This window comes from Phasianus colchicus, chromosome 7 (assembly GCF_987193195.1).
Source record: "Phasianus colchicus chromosome 7, bPhaCol1.hap1.1, whole genome shotgun sequence".
NCBI lineage: Eukaryota > Metazoa > Chordata > Aves > Galliformes > Phasianidae > Phasianus > Phasianus colchicus.
Window position 1 is genome coordinate 31,659,820 of NC_143442.1, and position 24,998 is coordinate 31,684,817.

Sequence of the window (24,998 nt, forward strand, 5' to 3'; positions counted from 1 at the left end):
TTTGTTGCTTCAAACACAGGACCAGATGAAGTAGATTTCAGACATTATTAAAAACTACTTTAAATACCCTCCTAATTCGGTGTCTTACCAACTACCATCAGTGCAAATACCACAGCACCCAAGTGAGTTTGACAACATTCTACTTCAAGACCAAAGCTTGATCTAATGTACACATTAATACAATTTTCATTAGAGGATCAAATCTTGTCCAGATTCTTGGGCTCCTGACATTGTATCATGTTTCTTAGCAGTAGTCAGTAAACAGAATAAGATCTTGTGATCAAATACTCCAGTTTACCAACAAATGTTCTGACACTTCAGTTTTAAATTTCAGTAGGTAACACCTCATGACTCTTCTCCTAATTTTTAGAAATAACTGTCTTGAGTTATTTCAAGTTTACACAAATAAATGCACAAAAGGTTACATATATGTGTGTATATATATATATATATATATATATATATACACACATATACACACACACACGTCCTTGAGGTCGTTCTTAAGAAAACCTGAAAAATTCAGCAGAAAATTTCTGTAGATGCATTCATTCGTGTTTTGCTGCAGGCACCAGGGCAGCATATTTCCTAACAAGTCAATGCAAGCCAAACCAAAATTAGCAAGTTGTCTGAAATGACAAGATCTAGCTCAACACTTGCCTTCAGGAGCAGAAAGCTAGCAGAGCTAATAATACCATTCACCCTGCTACTGGATCTGTTGTGGCATAACATCGATGGCTTCTTTTAAGGAAAAAAATATTAAGAAAGCTTTTAAAAAAAATCAAGTATCTGGTTTTTGCAGCTCACTCCCCTTACTCCCATTGGGACCACATTAACAGACAAGTTCCCAATGTTTTCTGCTGCTCCTTGTTGAGCCCAACTTGGTCAGGCAGAGATGAGAAGTCATTTCAAAGGTAAGAGGAAACATCAAATAACAGTGACCTTGTTTGTGCTCTGCTTCTAGAGCAAAAAGATATAAATCTCACATTTCCCAGATTAGACTTCCCATCCAACTCTCCAGCTGAAAAAGCAGCATAAAAGCATCTTCACAAAGAAGGCCTTTACACCACTGCTGAGACAGAAGCAGTGGCACTACTGATCCAAGCGGTGCAGGAGTGCTTTGCTGACCATCCCAACTGTAATGTGTGATTGAACTCAAATTACTTATAACCCTGCATAACCTGTGATAGAGTCAATTAAACAACATAGAATAGTTTGGGTTGGAAGTGACATTAAAGGCCACTTAACTCCAACACTGCTTTGGATGCCTCCACGGATAAGGTGTGTATAGCTTTTACATACCACTGATTTCAAGGAAAAATATTAGATTAATTAGGCAAAGCTCAAAGTCTCAACGAGACAAAAAACTTGAGATGCTACCACCTCACTTTCACAGCTATTCATCTTCCTGAATTGGACCAGGGGTTTTTTTTGTTCTTCTTTCTTGTTGTTGAATCAATTCTGGCAGCTACAGAGCAATTCAACTGGAGCTGAACACAGCAACTGGCTTGGAGCTGTCAGCACAGGAAACCATAGGTGCACTCTTGACGTGATTTCTGACTGAAGCAGTGTTTATAGACACAGTTTCTCCCCTTAAACTATTTCCTTTTGTCAAAGTGCTCACTACCACAAGACTTTATATTCCTACTGATCTGGATTCCTAAAAGTAGCTAAGAATGTTAGTGTACAAGCACAGCAGCCTCAGGGGAGTCCTGAGAAGGAGGCAACACAATGCAACTTGTGTGCTTCATACTGCAAAACAGCAACTGCAAAAGCAAAGGAGAGTACTGCTATGTGTCATTTCAGATGTAATACAGACTGTCTTGTCACAAAGACATAACATGCAAACCCTGCTAGAGTGATAACATCAACTTTTCTTTCTGAAGTTTGCAGTGGATCCAAAGTTACACATTCCGACCACTGTAACCTGCCACACTTTTCAAAAGCTTGCTCTGTAGGCAGCATATATATACAGTAGGTTATATTTCATGCTATAAAACAGTGCACTTCCTAAGGATATACCACATGCTATCCTACAGCTCTTTTCTTGCCTTTTGGCTCGCAGATATGATTCTTAGTATGTTAAGATTTCCAATGATACTACCAGCTGTCAAAAGCAGTTTAAGTCACTCGTTGAGAGGTTAAGCTTTAGACCAAGCTATAGCTTCCTAATTATAAGCAAGAGGAGCAGATGTGCAAGAATAACCTGCTCGTTTCTTAAAACTTAAAAATTCTACCTCACAGTCAACTTGTCAGATGAATTGCAGATTAGACACCAGAAAACTTAAATATGGCATGTTATAAATATGACAGTTTTTATGTATGTTTTCCCACTCCACAGATTTTAATTCAGCTCATTACACACATCAACACAATAAAACTGTGAGATATATTGCTATGTACAGTGAGCATTTTTTTTCTCCATGAAGAACATTAACGCGTTCTCAGAAATAAAAGCAGTTAGAAGATATAATGTAGAGCACAGGACTTTTGTTTACTTCTTAAACACACTGCAATCTCCTACTCAACTTGTCAAAATCAGATCATCTTCTCAACAGTTGTTTTTGTTTGCCAAGTTCAGTTGAATTTATTTCAATGGTTACAGGCACTTGGGAGTTGATGAATTTGCAGTCAGGTAGTTAAGAGGTTTAAAGTTACTACAATAGTTGGCCATTAAGCCAACTCTAATGGACTCTGCTTTGACAGATACACAGCAACAGACAGACTCATCACACATCACCTTCTACTCAGCTCCACAAACAAACCCATCCCAATGAGACTGTTTGATCATCCACTCAGGGTCCATAATAATTTCAGATGAGCATATGATTTCCAAACTCATGGCCGAAAATAGTAATCCCGTAGCTAATTTATGATCAGACTTGACAGTCCTCTGTAGGAGTGTGCCAATACCAGGAATCTCAATTACAGTACACTGACAGCACATTCAATAACTTTCACTGCACGTACATCAGAGCCATGAGCTAATAGACATTCAAGTAGTTTTTATCACCAATGTAATAGAGCACTTTGCATAGAAGTGGATCACAGCTGCAGAACTCCATATAGACTTAATATCTGAGGGCATTTAGAGTCCAAAGTCACAGCCACAAAACATAGTGCCCAAGTACAGCTCTGTGTGGCTGTTCATCTCAATCTGTGTTACTGCAAAATGATTTGGATCTACAGCTTTTACATTACTACATAGAAATATCCCCAGTATCTAACAAAACTGAGCTAACAACCACCACATAACAGTAACATTTTTCCTTTCACCATAATAAAAGGAAATTACTTAAAATGAAGCTAAAGTACCAAAGAACTTGATGCCAGGATCCTAGCCTAGCAGTTATAAAGTGTTTCCTTTAAATCAAGCAGGCCCTAGCTATTGGCTTATGATTCACATCCATCCCTGCTATTCTCATTTGTGCTGCTGACACACTGCCAGGTTCATAAGAGGGATCACTTTAACACATATGCTAGGAAAAAAAATAGACGGCAAAGCACTGCTGATGTTGCAATAACTGGAAGAAGGTTCTATATTCCTCAGCTGCAGGATAACATGTGTTTTGAAGAGAAAGCTATCTGGCCATCACCAGAAGTGGAATCTATGAAAAATGCTGAACCTCTAGTTTGTTTTACTAAACCCAATAGGAAGCAATGTATTGTGATGGAGATTTCCTGCCAAATACCTCTGTGCAAAGCATCGAGTAATCAGTCTCTACCCTTGTACTCAATGTGTGGCTCTGGCACAGTACTCATGACTGCTGATTGCTTATTCATCTGATTTTTATTTTTTAAAATTATAGTCACATCCTGGCATCCCTTCTCAGCATAACAGCAGACAGACTTCTAAAAGCTTTCAAGTCTAGAGGAATTTCTCCCCTGAGAAAGGCAGCCACCACCCTATCATCATTAACATTAAATCTTATTTCATGGGCAAAGAAGCAGCATGTTGCTCATTTTCACTTAAATACTTTAGGTCTAAAACATAATAAGGTATTCTTAAATCCACCTTAAATCCTGGAAGTCTTTTTGGTTGAGATCTAATTATTACTGAAGAATAACACATTACACCAACAGCTTCCACCTCTTTCTGGTGTCATGCTCAACCTGTGCTGCTCCTCTGGGCCCCAAAGTTAGGGGTTTCATTCTGCTGCTGGTGATGTCAGGCAGCACTCAGCATACATAGCTTTCTGCCTAGGAACATCACATTCACCTCAATAGTTTCTTCACCTCTCTAGCATCCATTCACTGTGATTTCTCTTCATTAGCACTAGCTAACATTTGTATACCTTGTTCTTTCTGCAAGCATCTACAGCTCCATGCTGTATCCAAATCTACAAACAACATATCCTTTATAGATGCTAGATAATATTACTTGTTTCAGTCACCCCTACAAACTAGCTCTGACCAGCTCAGGGTCAGAGGGCTATGCTGCTTTGCTCAGCCATTGCTAAGCCACACACAACTGTGAGGTCTCCAGCAGCAGCCCACGCTCCATATATTTTCATCCTGTGCACCTCTCCATGCCTTCCATATCTCCTCTTCAAGAGCCATTATCACACCAGATAACTTATTTCCCTGTAAGACACCATGATGTGAGTTACCGTCCTGGTGGCACTGCACAAAGACAAGTAAAACAAGCTTACTCTGTGTACCAGACCTATTGGAAAACCAAACTAGGTAAAACCAAGCTGCAGACCAGTTCAGAAGAGAGCAAAGGCCAGGCCTAACCAGACTTCCTCCTGAAGACCTGCACTGAGGACAAAGCTCACAGCTACCTACAAGCAGTGGCAACAGCACACAAGTTTCACGCCTACATCATCATATTGCCTTTCCTCCATGCATGACACTCACACTCAGTATAGAAAAGGTACAGAGGAAAGAAGCTGGAAGCAAGTCATCATGTGATTTTTTCCAAGGCCAATGCTTCTGACTCAATTCACATAGAACAAAGTTGATGCATGCATAAGGGCAGAGAGATTCCAATAAAAGCAGCAGTATTGCTGGAGTCAAACAGCACAAAGCACTTCTTAGGTTTGCCATTAAATAAAGGAACACCTCACTGCCAAGCCAATTTAATTCTAAAATTGGTAAACAGAGGCCTTCACCTAAATAAGGAAAGCTACTTGGATTTTCTTCTAAAGAAAAATTCATTAGTTCCGTATTTGAGCTTGCTTCACCCACAGAGCTGCTTTTGTTTCTCTGCAGGTTTGACAAGTACTTAAGGTCAAAACACTCACCCCTCAGCTGTGAGAACAGCTTTTTTTTTTAAAAAAAAGCAGCATTCTTTTATTATACATCCAAGAAGAGGAACGCAGAACATTTTACTAGTAGAGCTTTCAGTATCTGAGCAGCAAGAGGAGTGAACTGTAACACTTGGCTGCACACAATCCCCACGGCTGTTTACTGTTGTATTTATCAGTGATGCTTAGATGACTCCAGTACTGTGACAAAGGCTTCCATACTCCGTAATTCATGCGTATTCTAACACACTATGATATATAGAGAGATACAGAAAGATCGTATGTAATTCGGATGAGGAGCCTTTCCTATCAATGAACAAGATTAAAAAGGTGCTTCCCTGCTCTCAAGTCACCCTCCTAAACACTGTGAAAAGCACATTCACTAATAAAAGACACTCACTTTAAAGACAAGAACCAGTAGAACACAGAAACAAGTGTACAAAAGAGGGAATATTGGTGCAGTTAAAAACAAAGCTCCTGGAAAAAAAATTTAATGAACATTTAACTTGAAAACATGGCCATTAATATGCACTTCCCTGCATGCTAAATGTAATACGTAAATCCCATCCACCCCTAAGCTTCTTCTTGACAGTATTTTCATTTTACTATTTCTGTCTAGTCTACATTTTGCCTTCTCTCCTGCTTTCTGCTCCTGAAGCAAGCTCAGAGGTCAAAGCTCTATTTATTCCAGCACTACAGTGCTTTGTTGAATGTGCCTCAGTAGGAGTCAAATCAAGATCTAAATAGACAATTTATTTTCCCAACAAAATTCTTCAGGTTGCATTTTTTAGTACAAGACAGGTTTATCATGAGAAAATGTTAATTAATATCTCTAAAGCACATCCACCCCCTCATCAGTAAGTTAAAAGCTACCATACTGCAATATTCTTAAAGTCATTCTCATTGATTAAACCCTCTATGGACAACTCTATGTTACTGTCTATGACAGTAGTATTTAGTTGATGCTCAGGTACAGCACAATGCTTTAGCCTATGACATGGATCCTGTCGAAGCTGAGGATATTAAAAGCTGGCATCTTTAAGTACTTATTATACTTTAGCAGCTGCCAAAGGTGAGTTTGAATCCTTGGTCATCCTCCCCTTGCAGAGTTAAAATGATCAAACCTCCAAGAGACAGCAACACTCAAGTCTGAGCACCTCATTTCCATCTGTCATGAAGCAAGATTTTGCACTGCAGCTAACACACACTCCTGCATCTTCATACCCATCCAGCAAGTTTGCAGAACAGACAAGTAGCTTTTTAACCTCTTCTCAAAAAGGTAACACTGCAATACTTTCCACTTTTCCTCCTCTTGTGAGAACTGAAGTGCTTTAGTGACATTCAGACCACACTTCATCTCATCAGTTCAGATTCCTCTGCCAGAAAACTCACACCACGCACTGCTCACCACAGTGCAGGTCCAGGCTTTCGCATGAGGGACGCTGTTCCTGACCCTGCCACTGCAATTCGTTGATTGCCCGTGGCATTCATTATCATAGACACCCAGAGGGGACAGTTCTAAAGAGGTCTCACACAGCAGGACACAGTGGAAACACCCTTAATTGATGGAGTGGATGTAATGGACCTGTGAGCCCTTCATAGCTGATGACTGCTAGTGCACAGAAAAGAGCATTCTTGCCAAATAGGGACTGGCTGAAGGCAGGAAGTGCTTTAGATACCAGCTCCAGAGCCTGCTGGGTGCTCAACCTATACAGCAGTTGTACTTATGAGTGTACAGAAAGTTTATTAAAAGCTACTAGGACTAAAACTTCCCTGAATTCATAGAATCACTTAGAATCCTCCATAGTTCCTTGACTGATCTTCCAAATCCACTAAAATCATTCCAGTCAATTGCAGCAAAGTTCTTGGAAGCAAGTTATAGGCAGTTTCCATAATGTTAGGATGTATTCTGTGTTCATGACCAAAGTGAAATAAAAGATCAGTATTAGAAATATAACACACTAGAAGTGCAATACAGGTTTGCTCATACAAGAACCAAAAAAAAAAAGAGCATGAGTATTCATTAAAGTCTTCCCTTATAGATACAGCTATTCTAATTGTCAGGTTTATATTTTTAATGTATTTTGCACAATTAGTTATACCTTATTAAAAAGCTGAAGAGAAATACTAAAGTCAAAAAAATGCAGCAAATATGAAGTTATCTCCACCTAATTAATCATCCCTAGGCAAGACAAATACCTAAATATATACTCTCCTTTTGCCTTAATATTTCCTGTTAAGTCTTTGCAGCTAAGGAAGTATTAGAGATTTTTTTATTATTTGCATGCTGTATGGCTATAAAATATGCAGATAAAGAAATTTTTCTCTGAAAATGGACATGAAAGATGGCTAAGTCCTATCTGAACCATTGCATGTGCTGTTATGAACCTTGAAAGAAAAGAAATGCCAACTTCTGATCTAAGTTTCAATAGCATTCAGGGCAGAGTTAGGCACATGATCACAAGCTTTTTGGACCCAGTCCCACCCTGGTGCAGTAAGCCAGACAACTGTGCCTTTATTTGTGCATTTTCCAGTGGGGTACCTGCTAAACCTTGAGGAAACAAGATACAAAACCATCAATGACTGCCTGTTCTCATCTGCACTGCCGTTCTTCTCCCTGACACTGAGTAACACGTACAGAAGCATTCAAGGCACATTTAAGGTCATTACAAGAAGTTCTGGAAGACTGTGTCTCATCTGGAGCACACCCTTGTGCTCCTCTTGATCCCTCTTTAAGCTATGCATGAACTTTTAATTCTATAAATACTCACTCTAGCACTAATCCAAATTTTTTTTTAACAGTTACACTACTTCTCATTTCTGAACTAATGAGCTCATCTTAAATCACTTTATGTATTTAGTCCCTTGTATGAAGACAAATGTAAAGCACATTTATTTACCATACTTCAGAGAATGAACAAACATGCAAAGCATATGAATAAGAAGACTTGCTTCTCAAGCAATTTCACTTTAAGATAGTATTATACTCAACACCAGGCAGAAAAGGTGGGTAAGAGGAACAGTGACAGGATAAAAGGTACTCTGTAAACAAATGGTAACATATTACTGAATTTAAACACGATCTCCATCTCCGGAGACCTATTTGAGAGTCACTGTTTCCTCAATATGATATTCTGTCCAGTCCTTGTTTTCTTATTTTTAGCCTCCAGTATTTTAGCTTCTATGTTTTTTAATAAATTTCTTAAAAATTTGAACACTGTGGTCAATGCTGTTTGCATTCTTTTCCATGCACTGAAGCTGCAAAGGATGAAGAAGTATATCTAATAAGAATAACATCATAGGACTATTTTATTAAAACTAAATCATAGAAAATAGTACATTTTTCCAGAAGCAAGGGCACGAGGTTGCTTATTACAGCTGTCAGCAGCAGGGTGAAGTAAGCAGCAGCCAAATATTCAAGACAGCTTTCTGTGAAACAGAGTTGACAGGAAAAATGCAGCAAATACTGAATGTTGGACCATTATGTCGGAAATTAATAATGAAGTATCAGTACAAGGACTGCTGGTTTTCCTTAACAAAAAAGCCTTTGGAGAAAACATCTAAAAGCAAAACCAAGAAAGCCATAAGTTCAAACAAGTTGCAATTTTCAGTCATTAGTTGGTTTCTTTGTTTTGTTGATTTTTATAGTGCAGCTCTCAAGACCTTTAAAGCAATAAAGCTCCTAAAGGCATCAATGCACCCAAGGTGGCCCACCAACCACACAGGCCAGGCATCAGGGCCCACCCCCACAAGCCACAGGTATCTCTTCTGAACACTGATGGTCACTGATGGTTCCCACAGGGAAAGCTCCCACCCTTCCACCCTTTGTATCTACAAAAAGTAGTAGCTCTAGCTCCCTACGTGCCCCATCCTACTTCATCCTTCAGGACAACAGCCCCTTTTTTATCATCTCACATTCCTAAGTACAACAGCACATTTGGCTCTCAATCTACCTATATGGAAAAGGTATGAGTACCATGTGCCAACACAATTTCCTGCCTCAAGAGCGAGGATGAGGTGATCAGTAGAAAGCTCAATTAGGCCAAAAACTGCCCACAATTAAAACAGATGACTGTCCATAAGCAATCTCTCCACAGCCATATTGGATTTACAGTTTTTTATTCCTTCTTTCTCCTTCTGGGGAATGACTGTTTTCCCCTCTTAGTATCAGCTCAACCAACGTGGATAGTGATTCGCTTATATAACTACTGAAATGCTGCATTTGGATTAAAGTATTATTAAATTTACTTCCACTCCTAAATGATGAGTCTTGAACAGTGCAGTAAAAACCTATCCACTGAAAGTCTTCTGTAGAACAAATGGAATTATTACCCCACAAATACTCAACTGTACATTTCTAAGACCCTTTGTTTGTTTTCAATACTGAATGTTTTTAAAAGCACCATGTTCTCACATTATTATTCCTGATGCTAAGCTTCAAGCTTCTCCCCCAACACACTATTTTTGTCTTATCTGTATGCACTAAAATGATTTTTTTCCTCATATGATACAGAGGAAAACTTGAGACAAGACAGCTGTTATTTTTCACTTTGAAGATGTTCTACAAAGAACCGCAAGTTAGGGAAATGACTCAAAATGGTAATACAAAATCAGTGGGGAACAAGCTCACTTCATTAAACATCTGCATCACAAGCCTGAGAGTCATATGGAAGTTAAATTAGTTTGCTGAAATCTATAATACTTATTGTGTAGTGTTTTCTCTCATTTCCAGTATGAAGTACTAAGCAGAACAACAGTCACCATCCCTTTTGTACAAACATTGTATTTCCCTTACATTTAATCTATAAATCATTTAAACTGAAGTAATTAAGGTTTATCCCCATAGTATACTGATTTTTTTGCTCACAGTATACCTTTTACATCTCTACCTACTGCAATACACAACACATGAAATGAACTGATATCACTATGTAACCAAAAGCTGAGCTTTACCCGTAATCTGGATCTTCCACACTTACCTTCCACAGTAAAGCCTCAGTAAATACTTTAACAGCTCACACCAAAGCAGTCTGCTCTTCCCTGGAGATTGACACATGGAAGGCTGAAGACATTGGAAAACAGCTCTGGTTTCCTTCTGGAAGCAAAGGAAAACATTTCGCTGAATAAATGGGTCAAAAATATGAAAATTGATATTTCATGTTAGAATTAAAGAGCTTGCCATGAAAAAAAGAAGTCACCCATCTAGGGATTAACACAGCTGTCTGTAGCTATATCAAGTGACAAGGTCTCATTAAATTATTCAGAGGAACTACTTAAGGCAATACTGTTTTCCCCCCCTCTGCTCATAAAAACTTAAACTTCGCATTTCCAAAGACCCCAGCACTTACAAACAGCTTTCCCAAGTTCAGTGGAAGTCTTAAATCACTAAGATCTAACTCTGAACCCCAAGTGCAGTAGACATGTACTGTTCCTGATTAGAAATCATTTGCCAGAACTTCAGCTAGAAATCATTACTTTCTATACTCCATGCTATAAATTCTTGTTCCCATACGATAAGCAAGGAGGCACGTAGGTATCAGCTCCAGGCTCTCCTCCTCTCTTCAGAATTGTCAGAAGCTCAGGAACATGAAGCTGAGCACCAACTTCTGAGCAGTACCTCTTCATGAATCCAAGGAGCCACTACAACATGGGTGGTATTACTCAGTATCTGGCTTTTCTGAAGCCTCCTCCAGTAGCATAAGAAATGAACCACTCTTCCCTTTCAGGTTAACCTCACTAATCCCACCAAGTCTGATGGAGCAGCTCCTTGCCTAGACAAGCAACACAAAGGGCTTGGCTTCTCAACTCAGGCATGTGGATGTTATCTCATTCTTGCCATAACCAACACACAGCACTTCCTTCTGTAGAAAGGAGGCACAGGACCACTGCTCTATTTGAAGCATAACAAAGGCGTGCTATAACACAAACATGTTTTACGGGGGAGACAAGCAGCAAGCTTATCCCTGAAACAACTGCTTAAAGCAGATAAAGGGAAGTTGCTCTATCAGGGTAGATTACATTATCACTAGAGTGATGCTACTCTTTATCCTTAATCAGTTTTTAGACACTTGCAGCTTAATCTTGCTTGAAACCTGACATAAGCATCCTTCTTGTACTGAAATATCAGTGACTCAGTTACCACTAAGTAATTATTCTCATATATCCATGAAGTATTTTTCCTCATACTTTTCATATTGAAAGTGAAAGACCATAATATAAATGTTTCTTTCAACATCTGCCATGCATACATCAGTACAACAGCACATTACTGCTTGTCTCACTGCTCCAGAACATTACAGTATATGATTCTGGAGCATCCTAGGCAAGTAAGCAGTACAGTCCTACCAAGTTATCAAATGGTCAACATCTTCAAGACCACCAGCATTAACAATCCTACTTCCCAAAAATACATCCAAGCCACAGTTTGAACTGGCATCAGTGCAGACGTTCAGGAAAAAGAAAGTTGAATGAGCAGTTTAAAAGTCAGTTCAAACTGGTTAGCACATTGACAAATCGAGTTATGGCACTCAAGGCAGGATTAGCAATTAGTTACAGCAAATACATCATGTTAGCACAGACCAACAGTATCAGCACAAAATATTGGGTCAGTCTTCACTTTCAACAAAAAAAATAGTGCACTATTCAAGCCAACAGCTCTCAGTCCAATTGTTTTAATTGAGGACTGTACCAAGAAGTGCACTGGCACGCTAAAGAAAAATACAGTAATTTTTCCAATTATTTTTTAAACATGATTTAGATGTGAAATTAAGCACTTATGAAGTCCTATCATAAGAAAAAGGCAATTGGGCTGAAAGCACAGGACAACTAGAATAGAGACACTGAAGAGAGAAAGAATGCTCTAATTCAAGTTATTGTTAATCCACACTCTCCCATACTATCCTGAAGTTTCTGTTGGCATTTATGAAGCATGAGCAAAACTCCACAGCAAAAAATTAAAATTGACTGACTTCCACATAATACAACTTAGAAATCTTAACACCTACTGCAATTACTTTAAACCTCCTTACTCAAGTAAAATAAAATTAAAGACAGCACAAAGTGGTCACAGTTACAGCGCTTACCCTGGCTGGAGTGATAGATCTTTGCATGATGTCCCTTAGCTTTGTCTTTCAGAAGAAAAAATGATCAAGAGGTAATTTAACAACAGTCACCTAGTAGCATTACAGGGTTTGCTCATCACAACCAAGTCACTCTCACCCACAGTTCAACACTGAGTGCACACAATCATCATTAAGCCCGCCTTTTGGCTTCCAGCTCATACTTTAATTGACATGAAAGACATGACCATTCTTTACCCACAAAGCCTGATTGCTTCCACATCACTGAGAAGGTGACATACTTTCAAATGCTTTCTCAATATCCCTAGTTATGTAGAATAGAACACTGAAGCAACAACCTCTATAGCATTACCACCAACCTTTTCTACCTAACTCAAAATTAACTGCCTGGGGACACTTCTACTGAACCCCACATAAATGCTGTCACAGCCATTTGTTACCCTTAAGTATTAGAGCATCAGACATTGCCTTAACTTACAGTCAAATAGTGAAGCAGCACAGAAGCTATTACTCCATTTATATTCCTGTTTTGTATAAAATTAGGAAATTCATCCTGTACATGTTCTTCTCCAATATTCTCAGACAGCTTTGCAAAGCTGGCACCTTTGATCTGTCATTTAACTAGCATGAAGCTCTTGGTACCTTCTAAACATTCAAAAAAGTCAAGATGCCACCCTCAACTGCACATTAAGTTAAATGAATTTATTACAGCACCCAGGTTCCTAGATTCTTAGGAAAAATTTAGAGGAGTTTTTCCCCTCTTTTCTGATATTAGCACAGTCTATTAAACCACCAGCATACCTATGTAAACTAATATTCTCACACTGAATGGAAGAAGGCTGCAAAAACTGAAGCAGCTCTCTCATACCCTCATTCTCTCAGCTTTGAGCCATATGAATCATCATATGGATTTCACTAAATCAGAATGACAAACTTTCTCTGGAGTGTAGAAAGTTCTTAAACTACTTGAAACAAAAGACTGTTTCAACTCCAATGCATGAGAAACTATCCCTGCCAGTTTATTGGAAGTGTGGCACTGAGAATATGTATCTTTTTCTAATGCTGCTAATTGCTCAATTAAAATCCAACCCAAATAATGCAGCTTGAACTATAATTATTTTTACAAAGCTACTCATTAAAAAAAAACATTAGGCATGCCATTTTCCACACTGGTTTTGTCAGATTCAGTCTTTTACAGCTCTTTCAGGTTATGCATTAAATTGACTTAAATCATGGAGCAGATAGTCTTTGAACACAAAGGATAAAAAAGATATTTAGCAGCAGTCAGCAAGGACTCCCCAAGGGAAGAGTGTGATTAACGATGGGACCACCTTCTTATGAAGAAACCACCACATCAGTGAACAAGAGGAAGAACAGTAATGCATTTACCTTGACTTCAGCAACACTGTCACTCAGTGTCTTACATCCAAGTTCTGGTGTTACACAATGTGGACAGATAAAACATGATTGGAAAAAAAATAAAGCACAGTTAACCTGTCAAATACTACCCTCTACTTCTCTACCTGGAAGCCAGTAGCCAATTCAGTGCTACAGAAGTCTAATTTTACCTGCCGTGTTTAATGTCTCAATTGGCTTGCAAGCACACTGGTATTCACCATTAACACAGAATCAGAACAATCAGCCACTAGGTTGAATTGCAAGATGCCATCCCAGGTTGGAATAATGGACTGACTGAAGCCTTAAACTCAATAGTGACAGTATAAAGCTCTTGGCAACAAAGAGACCCTTGCCACAACAACAGCTGGGAACAGCTCTGCAGAAGAGAGCCCTGGAGACAACCACAGCAACTACTGTGTCTTGGCAGAAACAATAGCACTCCCCACAGTTTTAGTAGGAGCACAGCCCATCACACCAAGGGAGCAATGAACTCGCTCTATTGATTACACAACCCCTGTGTTTCAGCTAGTTCTTGGTACCCCACTACCAGACAGGCATACAGATTGAAGCATGTTCCTCAGAGGGCCACCAAGATAGCTGGATTTGGAGCACACAGCCCTTTTAAGGGAAAGCTGAGGACACTGGTCTTCTTTGGCCTGGACATATCTTCAAGAGGATGTAATAGAAAACAGCCTCTCACAAGGCTACATGCAGGTAGAGGAGCACAGACATGGGAGAAGAGGTGCAAGCAGAATCCAACTGCATTTAAGGGGAGCCCCCTGAGGTTGTGTATTTTTCATTCCTTTCAACTTCCTAGAAGAGAAAGCACATAGCAAGATCGAGCCTGCAGCTACAGCAGCAGAAGACAAAGCTCTTGTGAGATGTGAAAGAAGAGTTCATCCACGTACAGTCTAGAAAAGATCAGAACTTACTGCCTCTGAGCTTTTTGATTTGCCATCACCAGAAGTCTGGTAGGGACAGAAGCATTCCTGGCATTGCAACCTCCTTGCAGCTAAAATGAAAGCTTCTGTGATGCTCTTAATTATGACAAATAATCCAAGAAAGCTATTTTTAATCTTGATTTCTTCACTCTTACAGTGATACAGCAAGCCTACCTCAAGTAGCATTAAGGCTTGTAGTGTTTCAGGGTTTGTTTCTAAGTTCTGAAAAATAGGGAAATAACAGGCTGTAGTAGACACTGTCTCTTCCAGATGCATAGCCAAGCTTACCGTAAGTTTACAATGGATTTTTAAACCAAGCCAAGTTCCCTCGTAAAAGATTCACTTTTTTTTCATTACTCCCTCCTGAATTACTCACCATAGCATTCTGGCAATGCACAACCCTTCAAGAACAACATTCTGTTCACTCTATCCCATTAAGAAAAACTTGACTCCATTCCGGAAACGTTCTGAAATGCATCACCACAATATCCTTAGTGACAGTTTCCTGTAACTGGATAGTTATTTTTCATTAATGAATATACAAACAACAGAATATTCATCGAACAAAATGAACACAGTCATAAATATCACGTGAGCCACAATGTCATTCTTTAATCAGATTCTCAATTTGTGTTTTTCTAGTGTAATTCTCATAAAACAGCAACATGTTAGATAAATTATGAATTACAGACCATAAATAGGTGATATGTGGAGACTTCATATGAAGAGCAATGATTTCATCTAGGAGTTTAGACAACACTTTGAGGGTAGAATTCATCTCTAACTCCAATTTTTTCTACTGCACACACTCTGGTGTCCTTCTGCATCATGGCAATCAGACTGCCAGATGCCCATTTATGAACAGACTGCTAGGAATTTCCAGTTGTGCAGTGATTTATATTCCACCTAAGCATTAACCGTTTCTGGAGAGAGTTCTTGACATCTCTAAACCATTAATATTCTTATGCCTCAGGAAAGCTTTTATTAATGTGTTTGGTATTACTTGTGAACAATAGGCTTACACACACCAAACTCAACTACTATTATATTTTAATTCTATTTTAGCTTGTTACTTTGTGTTTATTTCTAATAAAATAATCTGGTCAGAAGAGTAAAAAACAAAGCCATAATGGAGATCAGAGAAAGGGCAAGGAACAGCAATTCCCAAGAAAAAGAAACTTCTACAAAGAGCAGGAGTTGCATTTTTCATCATCAGTGACATTGCCATTGTCATTATTAATATGTCTCTTTACATTACTGGCACTTTATTGCAGTTAATGACCCATTTCCCACACCATCTCACTGCTAATCTATGTCTTTCTTTATTAAACTAGTAGTTAGCCAGCAAAGACAAGTACTGGTCACACCATCACCGTGAACATTCTGTATTTACACCTCTCAACAGAAGGGATGACACTTTGAAGTGAATTAAAGAAGAGCCACATCACTCATTAGAAACTATTTTTATATGAAGATCCTATGCAAATCACTTCTTAATACACAGAACTTCAAAGACTCTATGTGGCAATTGAGCTTTAGTCCCTTTTTCTCTAACACTGACACAAGAATCTACCTAGATTGCTGAGTCATGCACTAAGATGCTCCCTCCAGTCTCAGACTGGCAATACTAATACTAATGTCAGCTTGGCTACTTATTTTTTTCCAATTATAAATTGGAGAAAGGATAATCAAATACTGACACTGTCCTACAATCAGCATAAATAATCCCTTTATGGTTATTTCCATCCCACACCACAAGCAGCAGAGGAAAGCATCTGGAAGCAATTTCAAGGAAATCAGGAAATACAAGCCAGAAGATAGAAGTAGCTATTCTAGGATGTTTTCATTACTGTTTTGTTACCTAGTTAGTGACATGTATTTCCTTTTCTTTTTAAATATATAAAAACAATAGAAGTGACAGAACTGCTGGGTTCTCACACTTTCATACTCTCCATTCTTCTCCATTTGGGTTCTAGTGAAAAGTAGAACCTAACAGATTCCACAATACCAGATTATACCAGATTAATGTTTATCTGGCAGAATTTCACCAACAGCCTTGGGCAAAGGCCTCAAGAAAGCTTGCCAGAATCATGTTCTTGCAGCCAACTATGTTGATAAGGAAATGTTTCTCAGAGATCTACCTTTCTTGGAGAAAGGAAGATGAACAAACACAGGTTTTGCAGAGGTAAAACTACATATTGGACTACACATTTTTGAGCCAAAGAAGTGAGGTTTGCAAATAGTTGCACTTAGAAAATCTACGCTCTGCCTCATAACATGATTATCGAGCATCATTTGCAATGGTAAGCTGTACTGAGTCAGTTTTATCCAATCTTTTCCTACAATAAATGGATTTATTTTGACATATTACTGAAGATAAGAAAAAACAGTAATCTGACTGCACTTCAGAAAAAGATACCCCTCAACAGCAAAGGCTGCTTGGATGTTCGTATTTAATGTCAGGTATAACTCCAGTAAGAGTAGAGTCCAACCTGCACGTCCAACTTTTCTCCTAGAGAAGTAATCACCCACACATCTCATCCATCACAAAAACCTGGCTGCAGCTTTCAGATTCTTTGTGACTTAGATCTACTGTGATATGTCATTTGACTCTGTGAGTCTCTGTAAAGTCATCCATCACTTTCTCTAAAGCTTTGCAGATCACCTCATGCCCAGACAATCCTCAGGAAATCAGTGGGATGATGGTCTGTCACCAACTATAACATAAGCTTCACAAGCGATACTGTAGTTCATAATCCAGAAATTATACATAAGAAAAGTTAATGATATGTATTTCTAGGATAATGAAGTATAAGAACTTGTTACAGATACACATTCATTACTTTTAACTCCCCAACCTACCACTTACTCCCAATACAGTATATAGAATGACTCATTAGCATACGTAGCACTCCTCAGTTAAAGCCACATTCCTAGCTGGAACAGAACAGCACCCAAACCCCGTACATCACACATCAGCATACAGCTTCTTCAGCATATCTCGCTTCTACAGTCTTGCTTTGCTTCCAAGATTGGAGAAGTCACACAGGAGAGCCCCAAAACAAGTAGCAGACATCTGAGCAATCCTTGTTTGGTCACTGGCCTCAACACTGAAGCACGAAGAGGAAAAAGAAAAAGACAGCATAGTGTGTAATACCCTATCTCTAGAATATTTATTTCTCACTAGAAAAGCATTTTTAGTGCGGATTTATACAAAGTTTAACCAGCTGGACGTTTGTTCAAGCAAACATAAGAACAGCCTATATGAATTAGCCACATTATTTTCAACTCCCAAAAACATTTTATCTATTTGTTTGCCTCCCCTATAAAAACTGATTTGTAATCCAGTATATTTCCACAATTATTTTGTCTTGCTTAAGTTTCTGCAACCTTATCTTTTTCTCCTGAAGTGAAAAAAGGAAGATATAAATACATATAAATATATGCAGACTATTTGACATGCATCTTCCTGAACTGCCCAACTTCCCAGTACTAGCCAATTCCCAGTTCTCCAGTGAACCAACATCTGCCCAGAAGTCAAATGAGTAAACACAAACAATATACTTGTCTTGCTGTGTTCACAGAAGTAACAGAACAACAGGGACAATACAGCCTTGTACAAAATTCTACCTGCAGCTCAAGAACCAAAATTGATTCCCCCTCCAAGACAGTTTTGAAGCCACTAAACCTCTGAACAGCAAGAATCAGGCAGCTCACCAGACTTTTGATGCCCCCAAGCTTTTTACACTTATCAGTTTATATGAAGCAAAAGATCCCATTCCCTCAGCTGTTGATTTTTTAAATTTCAGTTGCATTGCCATCCACCTACATCACCTTAACTGAACAAAACTGAAGATACTTGTGAGCAGCATTCCTTCAACTCTTAAAATAAGAGAGTTGAGAGACATACCTTTGACAGTTATTTTTCTGTTTTCACAACACATTTCAAATTTTTGTTTAGTTTTCTCTTGGTCCTTTTTTTTTTCTGTTGTTGTTAAACCATGAACACTATCTGTTAAGCAGCTAAATGGACATGGTGATAAATTCATCCAAAGATGCAATCCTTGACAAGCCAGCATGGCTAAGGCACCCTTACACATCACAAATTAAGCTATAAGGCAATTAAAAAAAGCATATAGAACATAAGTCATACTTCATCTCTCCTTCCACAGCTATACTTAGATTCAACAGCTTACAAGAACAGTGGAAAAACTGAATCTTGTCCACTGAAATACTGGATAATAGCCAAAGTATTTTTTCTTCTTCAACTTTGTATCCTACTTCAGAAAACGTACAGTTGAGTTCAGCTTCAGTGTGGTTTCAGATCACATTTCCCTGGATAAGACTAGTCACCAAGGGGAAGAAATTCCAACTCTCCATATTGGAATTAGGAGGTAAAGGAACCAAGTAGCTTTAAGAAAGCTCATCAGGAATGAATTTAAGGTACAGAAGTTGTGCTGACGTTTTGTTAAGCATTAACATTAGTAAAACCCACAGAAGAAACATTGGCCTTTTGGCATCCAGCAGCTAATATATGCTAAATAAGAGTAGTGATAAATCATGTTTTAACTCATCACGGAGACAGACATCTCACAGGTTATTTCCTTAAGAACTTCCTTGCCATAAATGTGTCAAAAAAAAAGGATAGCAACTATGCATTCCCTGAAATAAAAAGCTAGTCACTCTGTACCTGTGCCAAGAGGTGGAAAAGTAGTCTTTCATTTGGTCAGATTCCCTACAGGTCTGCTAGGATTGTCACCACTTGTACTTCAAACCACTAAAAAGGTTTCACTGTTGTAATCAACCAGCAAATTCACTGCTGGCACTGAATTGTTCTTGGTCATGAAATTCAGCATTGAAATTGGTTACAAGAGAAGAAAATTAAGCTCCAAACATAAACAGAAAATCAGGACAAGTTTCAGTACATCCTTTTCCCTTTCCTCAGACCTAATTACTTATTCTAACATAATTATAGCTCTTACTGAAACATTAATCTGGTACATAAGCAACCAGATACAACAAAAAAAATCAGTGTTAGATACATCTCAAAAATCTGCATAATTCCTAGAACAGGGCCACCGTGAGCAACGTCCTCAGGTGCTCTGTACAATAACTGATCGTCAAGTTTGTTTTAAAGCTGTTTTTCAGCTCTCAGAAAAGTTTCTCATACTATTAGATTACAGTTCAAAACCATAAGATGCTTGAGTTAGTGACTGGATACGAGTTCATTTGCACTGGAAATGTGTTAAATATAAAACATTCCCACCCATGCAGAGTTGATATTAATACTTTCAGAAAAACCAAACCGCTGCTTGCTTATTTCAGCAACCATCAGTCTTATGTCACAGGCTCTTGAGCACCATATTTGCTTGCATTTAAGTAGCTCTCTTGTTTGGCAAGTAAAATTTCTAGCTGCCAGATGGAAACCTGCACCAGACTTCAAGGGCACAAGATACTCAAAGTGGTCACTTCCTGGGTCTCACTGTTACTCCTCTCTCTTACTGAATACTCAATGAATGTTTTCCAGTTGCTACAGCGAGATGTAAAATAAGATCCCAGGAGACAGGAGGCTTGATACTGTGTAGTTTTACTCCCTTTTTCTGTTTGTTTATAACTACAGGCACACATGACAGGTAGAAGCACACTGACTTGTCACTAAGTGTGAGCACCTTGCTTGCTTTGACCAGTCACTCAACAACAATTTCAGCAAGAACAAGCAGAGCCACATAATAGGAAGAGTCAGGGATGGAACTGAACACCTGTCTGCCACAGCAACTAATAAATGAGCACTTGCCAGCAGTATGAGATCCCTCAATGGGAAAGACTTGAGAGAAGCATGACATGCCAGTGCTGTACCAGTGATTCCAGCAGCATGAAGGGATCCCAGAGACAGCCATTATTAGGAAACAGGAATTAGGACTGACTACTGTTATTCACACTACTGAGTGTGCTTAGGTCACTAAAATTCACCCCCATTTCTCACACATGCTTCATATACTTTTGCAGATAGGTGTTCTTTAGGTACAATAAATAAAACTATTTTAATAGTTGAATATTTAAGAATTTAAACAGGAGAGTACCTTTAATATCAAATCCCACTGTTCATTGTTACCATACAAAACACACACAAGAACCCCTTGCTTTCATACTGACGATGCCTGGGTTTGGTCCAGCTGTTTCTCACTTGTTACGTGTTTTCTTCTGCCTGTTAGCTAACCAAAGTCAGGAGAGCAGGGAAATATCTACAAGTCTGTGCTTATTTATAGTACCCTTCTCTTTCATATTAATTCACTTTAATATATCTTCAGAGAAAGAATATATGGAGAAATTCAATAAACACCACGTTTGGTATCAGGAGGATTTAACATCTGAGAACAAGCATACTAGTACTTAAATTTCATACCTCACTAAAACCCAGATGATGAAATAATAGAAACATAGGGATAATTAAAATAAAAGGCTTACATATTTGTCTTCTTTGGAAGCACATTAAGTAGAGCCACTTTTGCCTTTTCATAAAAGGCTTTTTTTAAATATTCATTAGAGTTGTGCAGTGATTACTGCCTCCTGAACACTGCTGTTTATCAGCCTACACAAAAAAGCAGCTAACAGGCTGCATATCTGGTAACAGAGCATGCAGACAGCACAAAAAGAAGTCACATTTCCAATTTTCTCACTTTTAAGAATTAACTTCTCATTTTCTTCTTTGATGTTCAAAGGTATTCTTGCTTATACACTCTTGTTTCACTCCTGAGAACTCCCTGATAAAGCTCACTGTTGCTGTGGGCTCCATTTCTGTCTGTAATTACCCTCCCATAATTGCTCTTAAAAAAATAAAATAAAAAACCACCACACATCTGCTGCTACTCATTACCATTTCTCACTGCTGTATTTCTTCTGTATTTTGAGAGCATCTTCAATTATGTAACTATCAAAGGTTTTCACTCTTCAGAGAAAGATAACCAGATCAGAAAAATAACTTGGATTCAAGTATCACGTTTTCCATTCCATGTACAAATGGAAACAAAATAGGACCTGAAGGGCTCCTGGGGTGTAACAGCAGCACCCCACACCCACCAACCACATCCCCAGCACTGTCACTACAGCACAGAAGCCAACACATCCTGCATACCTGCTCAGTAAAGCTGCAGCATTAGACAGCAGGGATTTACTGGCCAATTCACTGATGTCAGTCCAATTCGTTAGATTAATCAAACAATTAAGTGAGCGTAGCTTTCTCCAGTAAGTACACTCACTTATTAGCTCCCATCTACTTGCAGATGTTCCAGCAAAATACCCTCATGAGCTATAGGTTAATGGCTAGTTCAGTGCTTCTATGTTCTTCCTGGCAGTTGGGTTCATTAAATGTAATACAGCATCATTAAGCACTGATCAACCTCGTCTAGTACAGACAACAACTATGTCATTTTCACTCACTTAACCCCCTGAAGCCTACCTTTAACTTACTATGAAATACATCTAGGCCAGATCTCCAGTGCTAAGCTCCCACAGCGTTGAGAGTCCTGGCCCCTCAGGGTGCTGAAGCTAGGCATGCATAAGCTTGGGCCAGGATCGCTAAGTACAGAACTCTGGACATTCCTCTACTGGCTGCCAACTCTTCCAAGGTACAGAGGAGCCCCGTTCCAGAGCCACACATTTACCTAGTAGTCACCATGTCTACATGGTAGAAGTGGATGACCCCATTCTTGCTGTATATGCAGGATTTGCGACACCTCTTCCAAACATAACCCAGGATTTGATGAAAGGATCTCGCTGCTGTACAAGTACAGACCATCAGCCCACAGCTGACACCCAGGAGCACGTGTGCAGTTTGAGAGATGTCCTCAAACTTTGTTCCAAAAGATGATTTATTGCTGCAAAAAGATAAGTCCATTTCCAAAGGTGATCTTAACTGCAGATCAGCACTGCATGTGGCAGAGGTCTCAGTAAGATGCTCGATGCTCTCCTGTATTTCACTATAATGCAGTTATGACAAAAAAGTCACTGCTCACCTGAATCCAAAGAGAGTTTGGCCTGCCAGGTATGCTTGTGATGCCCTGGTGCATTTTATTTTAAGTTGATCACAGAGCAATTACTTGCTCACTTGATATTTACAATCAGTGCCAGTCAAAAGGACAGCAAGCCATACAACCCAACAAGTTTCCCCATTATCTACTGACCTCAAATTGTTTAAATATTAATTTATCAGTAATATTATGCAATTTTTCCCTTTGCTTTTTAAATGGTAATGAGTTGTTAATGCTGCATGGACTTATTTGTTCTTCAACAGTTATGATTTTGGAACAATTTGAAAGTAGAAGTTTATATTGATCTGTTCAGAAAGCAGTCTGTTCATTTCTTAGTCCATTCCACAGCAAAAAAAAAAATCCAACTTTGAGCTAGCTATAGCAATTTCAACATACTGCCTAGTGGCAACAAGTCAACTAAGCCATCTCAGACAGACACCATGAGATGTCCTTTAACACTTAGACTACTTTAATATTGTCTCCCCATGGAAAACATGCAACTCTGATCAAAGTTCTCTGCAGTACCTAGATATTCTATACACTCAAGAGGCTGTTGATGAATATATCTGGACTGAAGAAATTAAACAGACCAAAGTTATTAACAAATTGCAGAGCCTTTTTACAAAGTAGGGACTTGTGCTCTTCAAGCCAGAAGGTATTTGCAGTATTATCGGTGTACTTGAAGATCTTTCCACAGACAAACTTCACACATGTCAAGAGAACAAATCTCTTACTGCAAACCTTTTACTTTGTGTTGCTGCAAATGGAACCAGTCTGCTTAAAACCCAAAAGGAGACCATTTGTTCCCTGAAAGCATGTCAAGACAAACTGAAGTGTGAAACCCAACAATGATACTTAATCACATGATCTCAAAGTCACTTGAACAGGAATCAACAACTGCTGTGCATCACCCCAGGTGATCACCACAGTCTTTTCCTAAAGAAACATTTCTCCTCCTGTGTAGTTAGAAAGGTGACAAATACCAGAGAAACAATACAATGTATGCCAAGGCCTGAAGCAATGCACTAGGACTTAATTTATTTCTTACCTCACAGGAATCCTCCATTGGGCAGGACTTCATCGTACAGAACATGCTGACATGAGACCACAAGCAACTTACAACATTGAAACCAGTGTTTCTGATGCAAGGGGACTAAGAAACAACAACTACAAAACACTGCAGAAGGCACTCTAGATTTAATAGATTTAAATATAACCAAATCCCTAGTTCTTACTACTTGAAGATTCTCTTTTCTGGAATAGCATCACACTCAGGCATGAACAGAAGTAACTATCAGCACATTATCTACTGCTTTGTACACTACCATTTCATCAGTGTCAAGGCACTGATTTGCATAACAAACTTCCCAGTTCAAACACTCTTTCAGATGTAAAGGAGAAAGCTACACAAGTTCTGCACAATTACAGTTACAGAACACCTGAACTGTTACAGTGATTGGTTCTTAAAAAACATCCAATACAGTAAATAAATTCAGCTTGACTTGTTGGTAATAGTGATATATGGAACAGAAATTGCCTCAAGGTTTTAAGAGACAAATAGATGCATGCCGACAGGAGACATTTTAAAATAGTTCTTCCAAAGATCTCACAGGGATGTGCCTACAGCAACTGGGAAAAACAGGAGTGATTTAAGGAAATGACCTCCATGAATGAGCTTGAAGGATTAACAAATTCAATTCTCCAGATTTTTAATCCTTCCTATAACAGACAGTCTAAATTCAGCCTCCAAAAGGGGAATATGAACTCAAAGGACATTTGTTCTTCTGTCACTTCCCTCTACACTGTGACCCTGGAATGGTCTCTGCAAATACAAACACAGTCACTTCTGAAGAGCTCACCACTTCCCTATTCTGACATAGGAGAGCTACCATCAGCCATAGCTCAGCAAAGCAAATCCTGAAGTCCTACATTCCTACTCATTTATGTTATGCAAGTTGGCGTTCCCCACCCTCAAGATCATCACCTGCAGGATGAGAGAATCCTTTCCTTCTCACTCATGCTGAAGCCTTGGCAATTTCTCTCATCTTCAAAATCAGGCTTTTCCATGTATTTCTGCAATATCATCTCAGAGCCACTTGTTCTCAGGACCATGCATTTCTACTACTTCTACATAGTTTAGAGCAACAACCTTGCTTCCCTCAGACATTTCCTATCCTTCTGTAAGCACCATCTTCCTAATTCACTGTTTTGATGACCCAAATGTTTTCTTCCACAAGCCTTTGCTATCTCTCATGTTAAAAAAAAAAAGTGGGCTACACACAAGCACCAATAGACAGCACTTAT

General features: G+C 38.9%; 1 protein-coding gene across 1 annotated transcript in view; it reads right to left on the bottom strand.

Moving 5' to 3' along the window:
* ZNF804A (zinc finger protein 804A) overlaps nucleotides 1-24,998 on the bottom strand; it is a 455,187-nt gene that overhangs the window by 420,855 nt on the left and 9,334 nt on the right. The window contains exon 2 of the mRNA XM_090144346.1: nucleotides 10,229-10,344. The gene's annotated coding sequence lies outside the window, so the exon portion shown is untranslated. The remainder of the gene's footprint in view (nucleotides 1-10,228; nucleotides 10,345-24,998) is intronic.